This window comes from Rhinatrema bivittatum, chromosome 2 (genome assembly GCF_901001135.1).
Source record: "Rhinatrema bivittatum chromosome 2, aRhiBiv1.1, whole genome shotgun sequence".
NCBI lineage: Eukaryota > Metazoa > Chordata > Amphibia > Gymnophiona > Rhinatrematidae > Rhinatrema > Rhinatrema bivittatum.
The window spans coordinates 147,377,354-147,392,261 of record NC_042616.1 but is presented as its reverse complement, the minus strand read 5'-3'; the positions used below and the strand labels follow the sequence as shown (position 1 = coordinate 147,392,261).

General features: G+C 40.5%; 1 protein-coding gene across 3 annotated transcripts in view; it reads left to right on the top strand.

Moving 5' to 3' along the window:
* MLLT10 (MLLT10 histone lysine methyltransferase DOT1L cofactor) overlaps positions 1–14,908 on the top strand; it is a 785,717-nt gene that overhangs the window by 141,573 nt on the left and 629,236 nt on the right. The window lies entirely within an intron of this gene.

The window sequence follows — 14,908 nt, the reverse complement described above, 5'->3', positions numbered from 1 at the left end:
TTCTTCCTTAATTCCTAGCATTCTATTTGCTTTCTTGGCCGCTGCTGCACACTAAGCAAAGGATTTCAACAAATTCATGATGACGCCTTCATCCTTTTCCTGTGTGGTGACTCCCAGTATGTAATTTGGGTTGCTCGTTCCTATGTATATCCCTTTGCACTTGTCTGCATTAAATGTTATCTGCCATTTGGGCGCCCAATCTCCCAATCTTGCAAGGTCGTCTTGCAGTTTCTCACAATCCACTTTTGATTTCACAACTTTGAATAATTTTGTATCAGCAAATTTGATCACCTCACTCATTGTTCCCATCTCTAGGTCATTTGTAAATATGTTAAAAAGCAGTGATCCCAGAACAGATTCCTGGGGCCCTCCACTTTGCACCTTTCGCCATTGAGAAAATTGACCATTTAGCCCTATCGACTGCCTTAGCTAGAGCTGATGAGAGGTGGCCAGGAAGGGAAGGGAGGACCACAAAGGATGGTAAATGGCCTAGAAAAGCCACGGATGTGAAAAAACAAAGCAAGACCGGAGCCTTGGAAAGATAATTTAATCAATTGGATATAATCAGCTGTTTTTTCACATCCGTGGCTTTTCTAGACCGTTTACCGTCCTGCTTTGTGGGTCCTCCCTTCTCTTCCTGGCCACCTCTCATCAGCTCTAGCTGAGGAAGTCGATAGGGTTAAATGGTCAGCTGATTATATCAAATTGATTAAATTCTCTTTACAAGGCTCTGGTCTTGCTTTGTTTTTTCACAGGAAGGGAAGGGGCATGACTGCTTGCTCTTCCTATTTGCTAACAGCCCTCATACAGGAGCTGTTTGTGCCCTGGCTACCTGTTTGGGCCACTTCATATGTTGATCCAGCTCTTGCAGTTGGGCAACTGCACTGGCTGCATCCCCATGTCCGTTGCCAGTATCTTTTGTGCCATGCCACCATGCCCTCGCCCCCCTCCCCTCCCCCCCACATTCACACACACCATGCAGTAGTACAGTTCTTAATTAGTCTTTGCTTTTGATTTCCCACAGTCAAAAGATCCTCTGTGCCAGACCAATGATTTCTTGAATTCTGATACCATTTTGCACTCACTGCTTGCACTGGGAGATTGTTACATACATTTACCAATCTTTCTTTGAAGAAATTCTTTCGTTATTGCTCCTTAGTCTACTGCTTGCTGGCCTCATATAATGATCCATACTTGTCTCATATACATTATTTATACTTTGCAGTATTTGAATGTTTCTGTCATCTGTATGATTTGTATATTATACAAGAATGTCGGTATATAAAAATTAAAAATAAATAAATATTCTCCTCTTCTTCAGGTTATATGTAAGTAGAAAAACATAAATGTTGGATTTATTATTATGGCTCAGACCATGAATGTTTTGAAATACATTTTGAAACTGTTGCAGTTTAGTGAAAATTATTTATTTTTAAATAATTGTGTGCTATAAAGATGGTGAACGTAATGCTTACTATAAAGTAATTAACTATAGTGATTATACATGTTTTTGATAGTTTCCACACTTCAGCAGTTCCAAAGTACAGACGGCCTGGCACCATTTAAAGAAAAGTAGGTATTCTTAAAGCTGATGTAAGCTGGTTTCATGAATGCAGCTGCAGGTTCAGATTCGTTTTAGTAAACAGGCACATTTGGCTTGGGTGATCATTACATTATTTTTTGGTTGCTTGTAATTTCGAATCCTGTTGAGCTGTTGGTTGTTTGTGAAGAAAGGAAAGCAGAAGTACCTGAATATGGGACTTGGGGTAAACATGAAGATGAATGGAAAATAAGGATTTCTAGAACAGTGTTTCTCAATCTCTGTATACCTGGGGATCAGCAGGCTACCTTCTTTAAATTATGTGGATCGGTTGTAGTGCTGATGAGTGGGGTAGGGAGGGGAAGGGTCTCCTTCCTCCACAGAAAATTAAAGATCCAAGGGGGAATGTATTCCCTCCCCCACCCAGTCTTTAATCTCATGGGTTAGTTTTACAGCTTCTCTGAGTCAATTTTGGAAGGTAGCTAGCCAGTTTAAGAAGTTTTTTTTTTAATTTTATTTTTTATTTAAGAAGTTACTCCTATTTAAAAAAAATAAATAAAAAGCCATCTCTCTCTCCCTCCCAGCCAGCCACCAATAATTGAAAAGACCTCTCTCTCTCCCTTCAGTCAACTGCCAATTCATCCTAAAAAAAACAAAACTTAAGAAATTCCTCCCTATCTCTTCTCCTCTTCCTCTTGTCAGCCATCAGCATACTACAATTAATACCTGTGCCCCCCATGGACTTTTTTTCCCCAGTTGAGGCTGGTCCTGAGGCCTGATCTCTGGGAGGGAACAATTCCATCTGAATGTTAGTGAGCTGGCATGAGACGGAGTTAGCGTCTGCACCGCTCTTAGACCCCACAGCCCTGTCCTCTCCTGGCATTTGTACAGGATGTGAGGCCTGAGAGCTTTTTTTTTTTTTTTTGCCATACTGGGTTAGACCAAAGGTCCATCAAGCCCGGCATTTTGTTTCCAACAGTGGCCAATCCAGGCTACAAGTACCTGGCAAGTACCCAAACACTAAGTAGATCCTATGCTACTGATGCCAGTAATAGCAGTGGCTATTTTCTAAGACAGCTTGATTAATAGCTGAACAGGCATGGACTTAGTCCATGCTGGCTCATTAAAATTCAGCTGCTGTGCTCCTCTCCCAGAGCGGGCTTCAGGACTAGCCCCCTACTGGATAAATAAAGGTCCACAGGACAGTGTGAAGCAATGAAGGGATAATTAGAAAAGTCTCCGCTGGCTATGATGCAGAGTGCAGTACAGCTGCAGGGCAGATTTTGTATCCTCATCATCCTCCTGCAGTCATCTTTTCTCCATGGACTGGAAGAAATACTGTCTGGAACAGTCCCTGGTCCATGAACTGGTGATGAGAAATGCTGTCCTAGAGTGCGTTTGAAAGAGGGTAGGGTCTTGGTAAAAATTTACAGCAATGACCAAATAATTTAAAAAATAAACTTCACATCAACATCTTTAACAATTTAAATAAATCTGATTCCAAAGGATGTCACCCAAAGGAGGAAAAAAGACCTCAGAGCCTCTATACCTGTTCTCAGCAGAACAATATGGTATTCAAGAGGTTGTGCCAATCACAGGTCTTAAACCTCCAGCCACCTTATTAACTTTTATTATCTTCTAACATTTTTTTCTTTGTATTTATTACTATTTTTATCTTAAAAAAAAAATGTTTTGAAAGTTCAACTCTGGTACTTGAGTTTGAGAACAATTAGAGATATCAAATGTTTGGTAGATAATTCAATGTAACACGAAGAGTTCTTACACAAATGGTATCCAACAGCGAAGTTATTAAAGGAAGTTTCACTTATCTGAATCTTAGCGTTGGATGTATAAATCTTCTTTTGAACTCAAGACCTGTGATTGGCACAACTTCTTGAATACCATATTGTTCCGTTGAAAACAGGTATAGAGGCTCTGAGGTCTTTTTTCCTTTTTTGGGTGACATCCTTTGGAATCAGATTCATTTAAATTGTTAAAGATGTTGATGTGAAGTTTTTTATTTTTTGAATGGTTTGTTGTATCTTCACATTTGCCTGTACATTTTTTGGAAAAATAACTAAATGTCAGGGTAGTTTAAGAAAGGCAAAAGTGTCTAGAGGTGGACTAGGAAGAAAGGAAGAAACAAACATGGAATAAGAAGTCAAGAGGAGAGCAATGAAAGGGAATCATTGGGGCAAAGGGTGTAGAAAAGTGACAGGATAAGAACTCCTTTTGAATAAGGCTTTTGATAATATTCATTCTAGGTGAAACCTAATATTTCATAAGTGAAAACAGGTATTGAGAAGATTGTAAAACATCCTTAAATGACTGACTGAAGTAGAGCAGTGTGCTGTACAAGGGTCTAACAGATAAGGCCCTCCACAAACTCCGCTTGATTCAAAACTCTGCTGCACAAATGATAGAAGGATGCAAAAAGTATGACCACATCACTCCTGTCCTATAAAGACTACATTGGTTACCAATACCGTACAGAACAAAATTCAAAACATTGTGATTGATGATCAAAGCACTAAGAAGAGTTGGCCTTTATACCTGAGTGAAAGGCTATCCACATACTTACAATCTAGATCAGTAAGATCTTCACTCAGATCTTTGATGTCTGCTCCATCTTCAAAAGCTATTAAAAGCACAGACACCTGAAACATATTCTTCTTGGGAGCAGCACATGATGACAGAAAAAGACCGTTTGGCCCAGCCAGTCAGCCCATCCATCCAATTAATTTAGCATTATAATTTTCATCACTTCCTTACAAATCCCTGTGTTTATGCCATGCTTTTTTTTAATTCATATACTGTTTTTGTCTCCACCACTTTCATTGGGAGGCTTTTCCATGCATCCAACACCCTCTCTGTAAAGAAATATTTCCTAAGATAATTCCTGAGACCATCCCTTTCAATCTCATCATATGACCTATTGTTCTAGAGCCTTCTTTCCATTGAAAAAGCTCACTTCCTGTCCATGGAAACCTTTGAGATATTTGAATGCGTCTATCATATCTCACCTTTCCTCTAAAGCAGAAGTTCTCAACCAGTGTGTTGCTAAGCACTCGCAGGGGTGTCGCCATACTTCCCGGTTTCCTGCTGGCCCAGCTGCTCCCCCTGCCCCAGCGAGATGAGATGCTGATAGCCCGGGCGGAACGCGGTGGGAGAGCTGGAGTCAGCGGCATTCATAGCATGGTCTCTTCTTCCTGCCTTCCACGGCCTGGAAGAGGAAGTGGTGAGCAGCGGGCAAGCACAGGGAAAGAAGAGACCATGCTAAAGTACAAGTGCTGCAGCATTGACCTGAAGCAGAAGAACAGCGCGGCCCAGAGCAGCGTCAGCCTTCGTGGCTGATGGGACTCCTTTTTCAAGGCTACAAGGGCTGGAAGAGGAGGATGCTGCTGTTGCTGTTTGATGGGGGGGGGGAGTGAGCATATGTGTTTGAGATCCTGTGTGTATGAGTGAGACAGCATGTATGTGAGTGATTGAGAGCCTGTATGTGATTGAGATCTTTGTGTGAGAGACATGTATGCAAGTGTGTGAGAACCTGTATGTTTGAAAGCATGTGTATGTATGATTAAGAGCCTGTGTGTATAAGAGAATGAGAGAGAGCATGTATGTAACTGAGTGGTTAAGAGCCTATATAAGTGAGAGAGCGCATGTGTATATGTGTGTGATTGAGAGCTTGTGTGTGACTGAAAGGAGAAAGTTGCAAGAAACACCGCCCCTATCCTAATTCAAAATAATCTCAGGGCACCTGGAAATCGAACATTTCCAAGTATGGAGAGCAGAGCATTTTTTTTAAATCCTTATTTTTAATTATTGGCTCTTTGTGTCTGCTGTTTTGAAATATTTTATTGGTGTCTGGAAATTTTTGATATGAGTTTTTCATTATTGGATATTCCATTCATCAGTTGTTTTGAAATAACCTGTTCTTTTTCTAAGTATGGTTTTACTGCTATTGATTTTATATTTCTTGATTTGTTTTGAGGTCTGGAAGAGGCTCTCTTTTGTTGCACTGCATACAAAGTATCTGGCTTATTGCGGTTTCCAGTTCAGTTTTGGTCTGCAGGTTTCTTTATTCTTTGTTAGGTGAGGGTCTGCACATGTGACTGAGGTGAGGTATTCTGCTGGCCTGTAGTATATGTGTTGGGCTCTATAGCAGCCTGGCTTGTTCTGTTTTCCTAATAAGGTAGTTACTGTTTGAGAGCTGGAAGTTGGTGCTGTTCTGGTTTACTATTTATGTAATTTATGTTCAGAAAGAGTACTTATCGTTCCCTTGGTCATTCTTAACAATAAAAAAGGCAAAGTATTACTTTTATTTTTGCCGTGGATTATAAGCAGTTTGTCACACATGTGAGCGTGGTCCATCAGGTGTGTCACAAAGGGAAAAAGGTTAAGAACCATTGCTCTAGAGTATACATGTTTAGATCTTTAAGTCTATCCCCATATGATTTAGAATGAAGAACACTGACCATTTTAGTAGCCACCTTCTGGACTGATTCCATTCTGTTTATATTCTTTTGAAGATGCAGTCTCCAGTATTCCAAGTGAGGGACTTATACAGGGGCAATATAACTTCACTTTTTCTGCTGAACATTTTTCTCACTATGCAACCAAGCATCTTTCTGGCTTTTACTGTTGCTTTATCTACCTGTTTTGCCACCTTAAAATCATTAGATACAATTACCCCAAGATCCTGCTCTTTCTTTGTACTTAAAAGAATTTCTCTTCCACTATTGTACCTGATCCTTGGGTTTTTGCATTGTAAATGCATTACTCTGCATTTTTTAGCATTAAATTTTAGCTGCTAGACCTTAGACCATTCCTTGATCTTTGCTCGATCCCTCTTCATGTTTTCTACACCTTCGTGGCTGTCCACCCTGCTACAGATTTTGGTATCAGTAAAAAGACAAACCTTTCCCAACAATCCTTCTGTTTGCTTACAAAAATGTTGAAAAGAACCGGTCCAAGAGCCAATCTCCGAGGCACACTGCTAGTAATACTCCCATCCTCAGAGAAAATTTCATTTACCACTACCCTTTGTCGCCTCCCACACAGCCAGTTTCTAATCCACTTAGTCACACTAGGATCCATACTAAGGGCGCACAATTTATGACTTCTGTGTAGAACTGTATCAAAGGCCTTGCTGAAATCCATGTACATGATGTTTAGCGCTCTCCCTTGATCCAGCTCTCTGGTCACCCAGTCAAAGAAGTTGATCAGATTCTTCTGACAAGATTTACCTCTGGTAAAACCATGCTTGCTTGGATCTTGCAATCCATTGGATTCCAAAAATTGCACTTTCCTCTCATTTAGCAATGATTCCCTTAGTTTGCTCACCACAGAGGTCAGACTAATAGGCCTGTAGTTCCCTGCCTCCTCCTTACTTCCACTTTTATAAATAGAAACCATATCTGCCCTTTTCAAGTCCTCTAGAACTACTTCAGACTCTCATGAAACATTGGAAAGGTCAGCCATTGGAGCTGCCAGGACATCTGGTCCCATTTCCTTATTTACTTTGTTTAGTTAGCTCCTCAGAAACACACTGTTGTGAAAATTTACCTCACTTCCAATCTTATTTGTGTTTGTTTTATGTGGTCTTGCTACAGGCCCTTCCACAGTGAACACTGAATCGAAATATTTGTTAAACAGTTTTGCTTTTTTCTTATCAGCCTCTATATATTCCTCCCCTTCACCTTTGAGTCTTACAATGCCACTTTTGCACTTCCTTCTATCACTAACATATCTTTAAAAAAAAAAGTATTGTCCCCCCATTTTACTGTATTTGCTATTTTTAATTCCTTTTGAATTTTTGCATTCCTGACTACTTTCCCAGCTTTTCTTAAATTTTTGAGATACTGTTGCCTGTCTTTTTCTTTCTGCATTCTCTTGTGGTTTACATAAGAAGAACATAAGAACATGCCATACTGGGTCAGACCAAGGGTCCATCAAGCCCAGCATCCTGTTTCCAACAGTGGCCAATCCAGGCCACAAGAACCTGGCAAGTACCCAAAAACTAAGTCTATCCCATGCTACTGTTGCTAATAATAGCAGTGGCTATTCTCTAAGTCAACTTAATAGCAGATAATGGACTTCTCCAAGAACTTACCCAATCCTTTTTTAAACACAGCTACATTAACTGCACTAACCACATCCTCTGGCAACAAATTCCAGAGTTTAATTGTGCGTTTAGTGAAAAATAACTATCTTCGATTAGTATTTATTCGCCATTCCCTTTCTAATAATTCCCAACATTCTGTTTGCTTTTTTGACTGCCGCAACACACTCAACCGACGATTTCAATGTGTTATCCACATTGACGCCTAGATCTTTCTTGGGTGGTAGCTCCTAATATGGAACCTAACATTGTGTAACTATAGCATGGGTTATTTTTCCCTATGTGTATCACCTTACACTTATCCACATTAAATTTCATCTGCCATTTCGATGCCCAATTTTCCAGCCTTACAAGGTCTTCCTGCAATTTATCACAATCTGCTTGTGATTTAACTACTCTGAACAATTTTGTATCATATGCAAATTTGATTACCTCACTCGTCATATTTCTTTCCAGATCATTTATAAATATATTGAAAAGTACGGGTCCCAGTACAGATCCCTGTGGCACTCCACTGCCCACTCCCTTCCACTGAGAAAATTGTCCATTTAATCCTACTCTTTGTTTCCTGTCTTTAGCCAGTTTGTAATCCACGAAACGACATTGCCACCTATCCCATGAATTTTTACTTTTCCTAGAAGCCTCTCATGAGGAATTTCTTCAAACGCCTTCTGAAAATCCAAATATACTACATCTACCGGTTCGCCTTTATCTACATGTTTATTAACTCCTTCCAAAAAGTGAAGCAGATTTGTGAGGCAAGACCTGCCTTGGGTAAAACCATGCTGACTTTGTTCCATTAAACCATGTCTTTCTATATGTTCTGTGATTTTGATACTTAGAACACTTTCCACTATTTTTCCTGGCACTGAAGTCAGGCTAACTGGTCTGTAGTTTCCCGGATCACCCCTGGAGCCCTTTTTAAATATTGGGGCTACATTAGCCACCCTCCAGTCTTCAGGTGCAATGGATGATTTTAATGATAGTTTACAAATTTTTACTAATAGGTCTGAAATTTCATTTTTGAGTTCCTTCAGAACTCTGGGGTGTATACCATCCGGTCCAGGTGATTTACTACTCTTCAGTTTGCCAATCAAGCCTACCACATCTTCTAGGTTCACCATGATTTGGTTCAGTCCATCTGAATCATCACCCATGAAAACCTTCTCTGATAAAGGTATCTCCCCAACATCCTCTTCAGGAAACACTGAAGCAAAAAAAATCATTTAATCTTTCCACGATGGCCTTATCTTCTCTAATTGCCCCTTTAACCCCTCGGTCATCTAACGGTCCAACTGACTCCCTCATAGGCTTTCTGCTTCTGATATATTTAAAAAAGGTTTTACTGTGAGTTTTTGCCTCTACCGCCAACTTCTTTTCAAATGCTCTCTTAGCCTGTCTTATCAATGTCTTACATTTAACTTGCCAACGCTTTTGCATTATCCTATTTCTTCTGTTGGATCCTTCTTCCAATTTTTGAATGAAGATCTTTTGACTAAAATAGCTTCTTTCAGCTCCCCCTTTAACCATGCCGGTGATCGTTTTGCCTTCTTTCCACTTTTCTTAATGTGTGGAATACATATGGATAGTGCCTTTAGGATGGAATTTTTTATCAAAGACCACGCCTCTTGCACACTTTTTACCCTTGTAGCTGCTCCTTTCAGGTTTTTTCTAACTATTTTTCTCATTTTATCAAAGTTTCCCTTTTGAAAGTTTAGCACGAGAGCCGTGGATTTGCTTACTGTCCCCCTTCCAGTCATTAATTCAAATTTGATCATATTATGATCACTATTGCCAAGCGGCCCCACCACCGTTACCTCTCTTACCAAATCCTGTGCTCCACTGAGAATTAGATCTAAAATGGCTCCCTCTCTCGTCTGTTCCTGAACCAATTGCTCCATAAAGCTGTCATTTATTCCATCCAGGAACTTTATCTCTCTAGCACAGGGGTGGGCAATTCCAGTCCTCGAGGGCCGCAAACCAGTCGGGTTTTCAGGATATCCTTAATGAATATGCATGAGAGAGACCTGCATACACACTGCCTCAGTTGTATGTAAATCTATTTCATGCATATTCATTAGGGGTATCCTGAAAACCCGACTGGTTTGCAGCCCCCGAAGACCGGACTTGCTCACCCCTGCTCTAGCATGTCCCGATGATACGTTTACGCTTTCAATATTGGGCTAATTGAAATCTCCCATTATTACCGCATTACCAATTTGGTTAGCTTCCCTAATTTCTCTTAGCATTTCATTGTCTGTCTCACCATCTTGACCAGGTGGATGGCAGTATACTCCTATCACTATAGTCTTCCCCAACACACAAGAAATTTCTACCCATAAAGATTTGATTGTGCATTTAGTCTCATGCAGGATTTTATCCTGTTGGACTCTATGCCATCCCAGACATAAAGAGCCACACCGCCTCCTGGGTGCTCATCTCTGTCATTGCGATATAATTTGTACCCTGGTATAGCACTGCCCCATTGGTTATCCTCCTTCCATCATGTCTCTGAGATGCCAATTTGTGTGTCATCATTCATTGCTGTACATTCTAATTCTCCCATCTTCCTCCTTAGACTTCTGGCATTAGCATATAAACATTTCAAAGTTTGTTTTTTGTTTGTATTTTCATTCTGCTTTCTAATTGATAAGGATAAGTTAGAATTTTTTAGCTCAGGTGAGTTTTTAGTTACAGGCACTTGGACTACTTTTCTTATTATTGGAACCTCACTGTCAGGATACCCTAATTCTATTGCATCATTAGTATCCTTTGAGGATACCTCCCTCCGAACCATGCGCTGCTGAGTGAGTGTCGGCTTTCCCCTTTGTTCTAGTTTAAAAGCTGCTCTATCTTCTTTTTAAAGGTTAGCGCCAGCAGTCTGGTTCCACCCTGGTTAAGGTGGAGCCCATCCCTTCGGAAGAGAATCCCCCTTCCCCAAAAGGTTCCCCAGTTGCTAACAAAACTGAATCCCTCTTTCTTGTATCATCGTCTCATCCACGCATTGAGACTCCGGAGCTCTGCCTATCTCTGGGGACCTGCGCGTGGAATAGGGAGCATTTCAGAGAATGCTACCCCGGAGGTCTTGGATTTAAGCTTTCTACCTAAGAGCCTAAATTTGGCTTCCAGAATCTCCCTCCCACATTTTCCTATGTCGTTGGTGCCCACATGTACCACAACAGTCGGCTCCTGCCCAGCACTGTCTTAAAATCCTATCTAGGTGACGTGTGAGGTCTGCCATCTTTGCACCAGGTAGGCATGTTACTAGATGATCCTCATGCCCACCAGCCACCCAGCTGTCTACATTCCTAATAATCAAATCTCCAACTATGATGGCCGACCTAACCCTTCCCTCCTGGGCAGTAGGCCTTGGAGACACATCCTTGGTGCGAAAGGACAATGCACCACCTGGAGGGCAGGTCCTTGCTGCAGGATCCTTTCCTGCTGCACCAGGTTGATACTCTCCGATCATGAGACCTTCCTCCTCCAAGGTAGCACCAGGGCTGACAGTCTGAAGTTGGGACTTGGCTACTATGTCCCTGAAAGTCTCATCTATATACCTCTGTCTGCCTCAGCTCCTCCAGGTCTGCTACTCTAGCTTCCAGAGATCGGACTCGTTCTCTGAGAGACAGGAGCTCTTTGCATTGCATGTACAATTTCTCACCGGTGGGTAAAAAATCATACATGTGACACCCGATGCAATGCTAAACTTTTCTCCCTTATCTTTTCAGCTACTTCTTTAGAAAACCATAATGTTCTCTCTTTTTTTTTTTTTTTTTTTACCTCTTACCTTTATTTACATTCCTAACAAAAGGATTGGTTGCCCTTATGGATTCCTCCATTTAGTTTTGCCCATGCCCTTTTATTTCCCCTAAATTTTCACTTCCAACTAATGACTCCTTGAGGTACTCCCTCCATTTTGAGAAAGTTAGTTAGTTTTCCTGACCCTCGCCTTAGCATGAACCTTCTTCTCTTGTGTCCTAATATTAAAGCACACCATCTGGTGGTTACTGGTTCCCAGATGATCATCCACTACAACATCAGAAATACTGTCCCTGTTACTAAGCACCAGGTCCAGTATCTCTTCCTTCCATGTGGGTTCCATTACCAGGTGACAGAACAGTTCTCCTTGCAGTAAATCCAGGATCTCCCTACTTCTAGATGATACTGCAGTTGGGATCTCCCAATCAACATCTGGAAGATTAAAATCCCCTAACAGCAGCCTCCCCTTTCACAGCAATCCTGTGAATATCCTCCATAAAATTTCTATCCATCTCCTCTGTCTGTGATGGAGGTCTGTATATTAGAAAAAGAAATTGCCATACTGGGTCAGACCAAGGGTCCATCAAGCCCAGCATCCTGTTTCCAACAGTGGGCAATCCAGGCTGCAAGTACCAAAACACTAAGTAGATCCCTTGCTAATGATGCCAGTAATAGCAGTGGCTATTCTCTAAGACAACTTGATTAATAGCAGTTAGTGGACTTCTCCATGAATTTATCCAAACCTTTTTTTAAACCCAGCTACACTAACTGCACTAACCACATCCTCTGGCAACAAATTCCAGAGCTTAATTGTATGTTGAGTGAAAAAGAATTTTCTCTGATTAGTTTTAAATGTGCTACTTGCTAACTTCATGGAGTGCCCCCTAGTCCTTCTATTATCCGAAAGAGTAAATAACCGATTCACATTTACCCATTCTAGGCTTCTCATGATTTTAAAGACCCCTGTCATATCCCCCCTCAACCATCTCTTCTCCAAGGAGAACAGCCTTAACCTCTTTAACTTTTCCCTTTATCATTTTGGTCGCCCGTCTCTGTACCTTCTCCATCGCAACTATATCTTTTTTGAGATGCGGTGACAAGAATTGTACACAGTATTCCAGGTGCAGTCTCACCATGGAGCGACACAGAGGTACTATGACACTTTCCATTTGTGACTGCTGCAGCACACTGAGCTGACGATTTCAATATATTATCTACTATGATGCCTAGATCTTTTTCCTGGGTGGTAGCTCCTAATATGGAACCTAACATTGTGTAACTACAGCATGGATTATTTTTCCTTATATGCATCACCTTGCACTTCTCCACGTTGAATTTCATCTGCCATTTGGATGCCCAATCTTTCAGTCTCGCAAGGTCCTCCTGCAATTTATCACAATCCGCTTGTGATTTAACTACTCTGAATAATTTTGTATCATCTGCAAATTTGATTACCTCCCTCGTTGTATTCCTTTCCATATAATTTATAAATTTATTGAAAAGCACCAGTCCAAGTACAGATCCCTGAGGCACTCCACTGTTTACCCTTTTCCACTGAGAAAATTTGCCATTTAATCCTACTCTCTGTTTCCTGTCTTTTAACCAGTTTGTAATCCACAAAAGGACATTGCCTCCTATCCCATGACTGTTTAGTTTCCTTGGAAGCCTCTCATTAGGGACTTTGTCAAATGCCGTCTGAAAATCTCAGTACACTACATCTACTTGTTCACCTTTATCCACATGTTTATAAACCCCTTCAAATAAATGAAGCAGATTTGTTAGGCAGGACTTGCCTTGGATAAATGCATGCTGACTGTGTTCTATTAAACCATGTCTTTCTATATGCTTTGTGATTTTGATCTTGAGAATAGTTTCCACTATTTTTCCCAGCACTGAAGATAGGCTCACTGGTCTATAATTGCCTGGATCGCCCCTGGAGCCCTTTTTAAATATTGAGGTTACATTGGCCACCCTCCAGTCTTCCGGTACAATGGATGATTTTAATGATAGGTTACAAATTTTAACTAATAGATCTGAAATTTCATTTTTGAGTTCCTTCAAAACCCTGGGATGTATACCATCCGGTCCAGGTGATTTGCTACTCTTTTATTTTGTCAGTTTGGCCTACTAGATCTTCCAGGTTCACAGTGATTTGGTTCCATTCATCTGAATGATCAACCTTGAAAACCATCTCCTGAATCGGTACCTCGCCAACATACTCATTAGTAAACATAGAATCAAAGAATTAATTTAGTCTTTCTGCAATGGCCTTATCTTCCCTAAGAGCCCCTCTAACCCCTCAATCTAACGGTCCAACCGACTGCCTCACAGGTTTCCTGCTTCGGATAGATTAAAAAAAAAGTTTTATTATGAGTTTTTGCCTCTATGGCAAACTTCATTTCAAATTCTCTCTTCGCCTGCCTTATCAATGTTTTACACTTAACTTGACAACGATTATGTTTTTTTCCATTTTCTTCAGATGGATTTTTCTACCAATTTTTGAAGGATGTTTTTTTGGCTAAAAAAGCCTCTTTCACATCACCTTTTAACCATGCCTGTAATCGTTTTGCCTTCCTCCCACCTTTCTTAATGCATTGGATACATCTGCACTGTGCTTATAAGATTGTATTTTTAAAACAATGTCCATGCCTGTTGTACACTTTTAACCTTTGCAGCTGCACCTTTGTTTTTTTCTAATTATTTTCCTCATTTTATCAAAGTTTCCCTGTTGAAAATTTAGCGTTGGAGCTGTTCATTTACATATTGTTCCCCTTTCATTCATTAGTTCAAATTTGCTCATGTTATGGTCACTATTGCCAAGTGGCCTCCACCACGGTTAGCTCTCTCTCCTCCGTTCCACTAACAATTAAATCTAAAATAGCTCCCTCTCTTGTTGGTTCCTGAACCAATTGCTCCATGAAGCAGTCGTTTATTCTATCCAAGAATTTTATGTTTATAGCATATCCTGATGTTACATTTACCCAGTCAATATTGGGGTAATTGAAATCTCCCATTATTACTGCACTGCCAAATTAGTTAGCTTCCCTGATCTCTCTTTGCATTTCGTCATCTGTCTGATTATTTTGGCCAGGTGGACGATAGCTTACCCCTATCACTATACTCTTACCAATGCACATGGGATTTCTACCCATGTAGATTCTACTGAGCATTTAGTCCCTTGTATGATCTTTATCCTGTTGGACTCTATACCCTCCCGGACATAAAATGCTATACCTCCAATAAGTTGATCCTACTTATTGCAGTATATTGTGTATCCTGATATAGAACTGTCCCATTGGTTATCCTCCTTCCTCCAGGGCTCTGAGATGCTAGTTATGTCTATCTTATCATTCACTGATATAGATTCTAACTATCTCATCTTACTTATTAGACTTCTGGCATTGGCATAGAGACATTTCAAAGTGCGATTTTTGTTTGTATTAACAACCTTCTTTTCAGTTGATATGGATAATTTGGAATTCTTT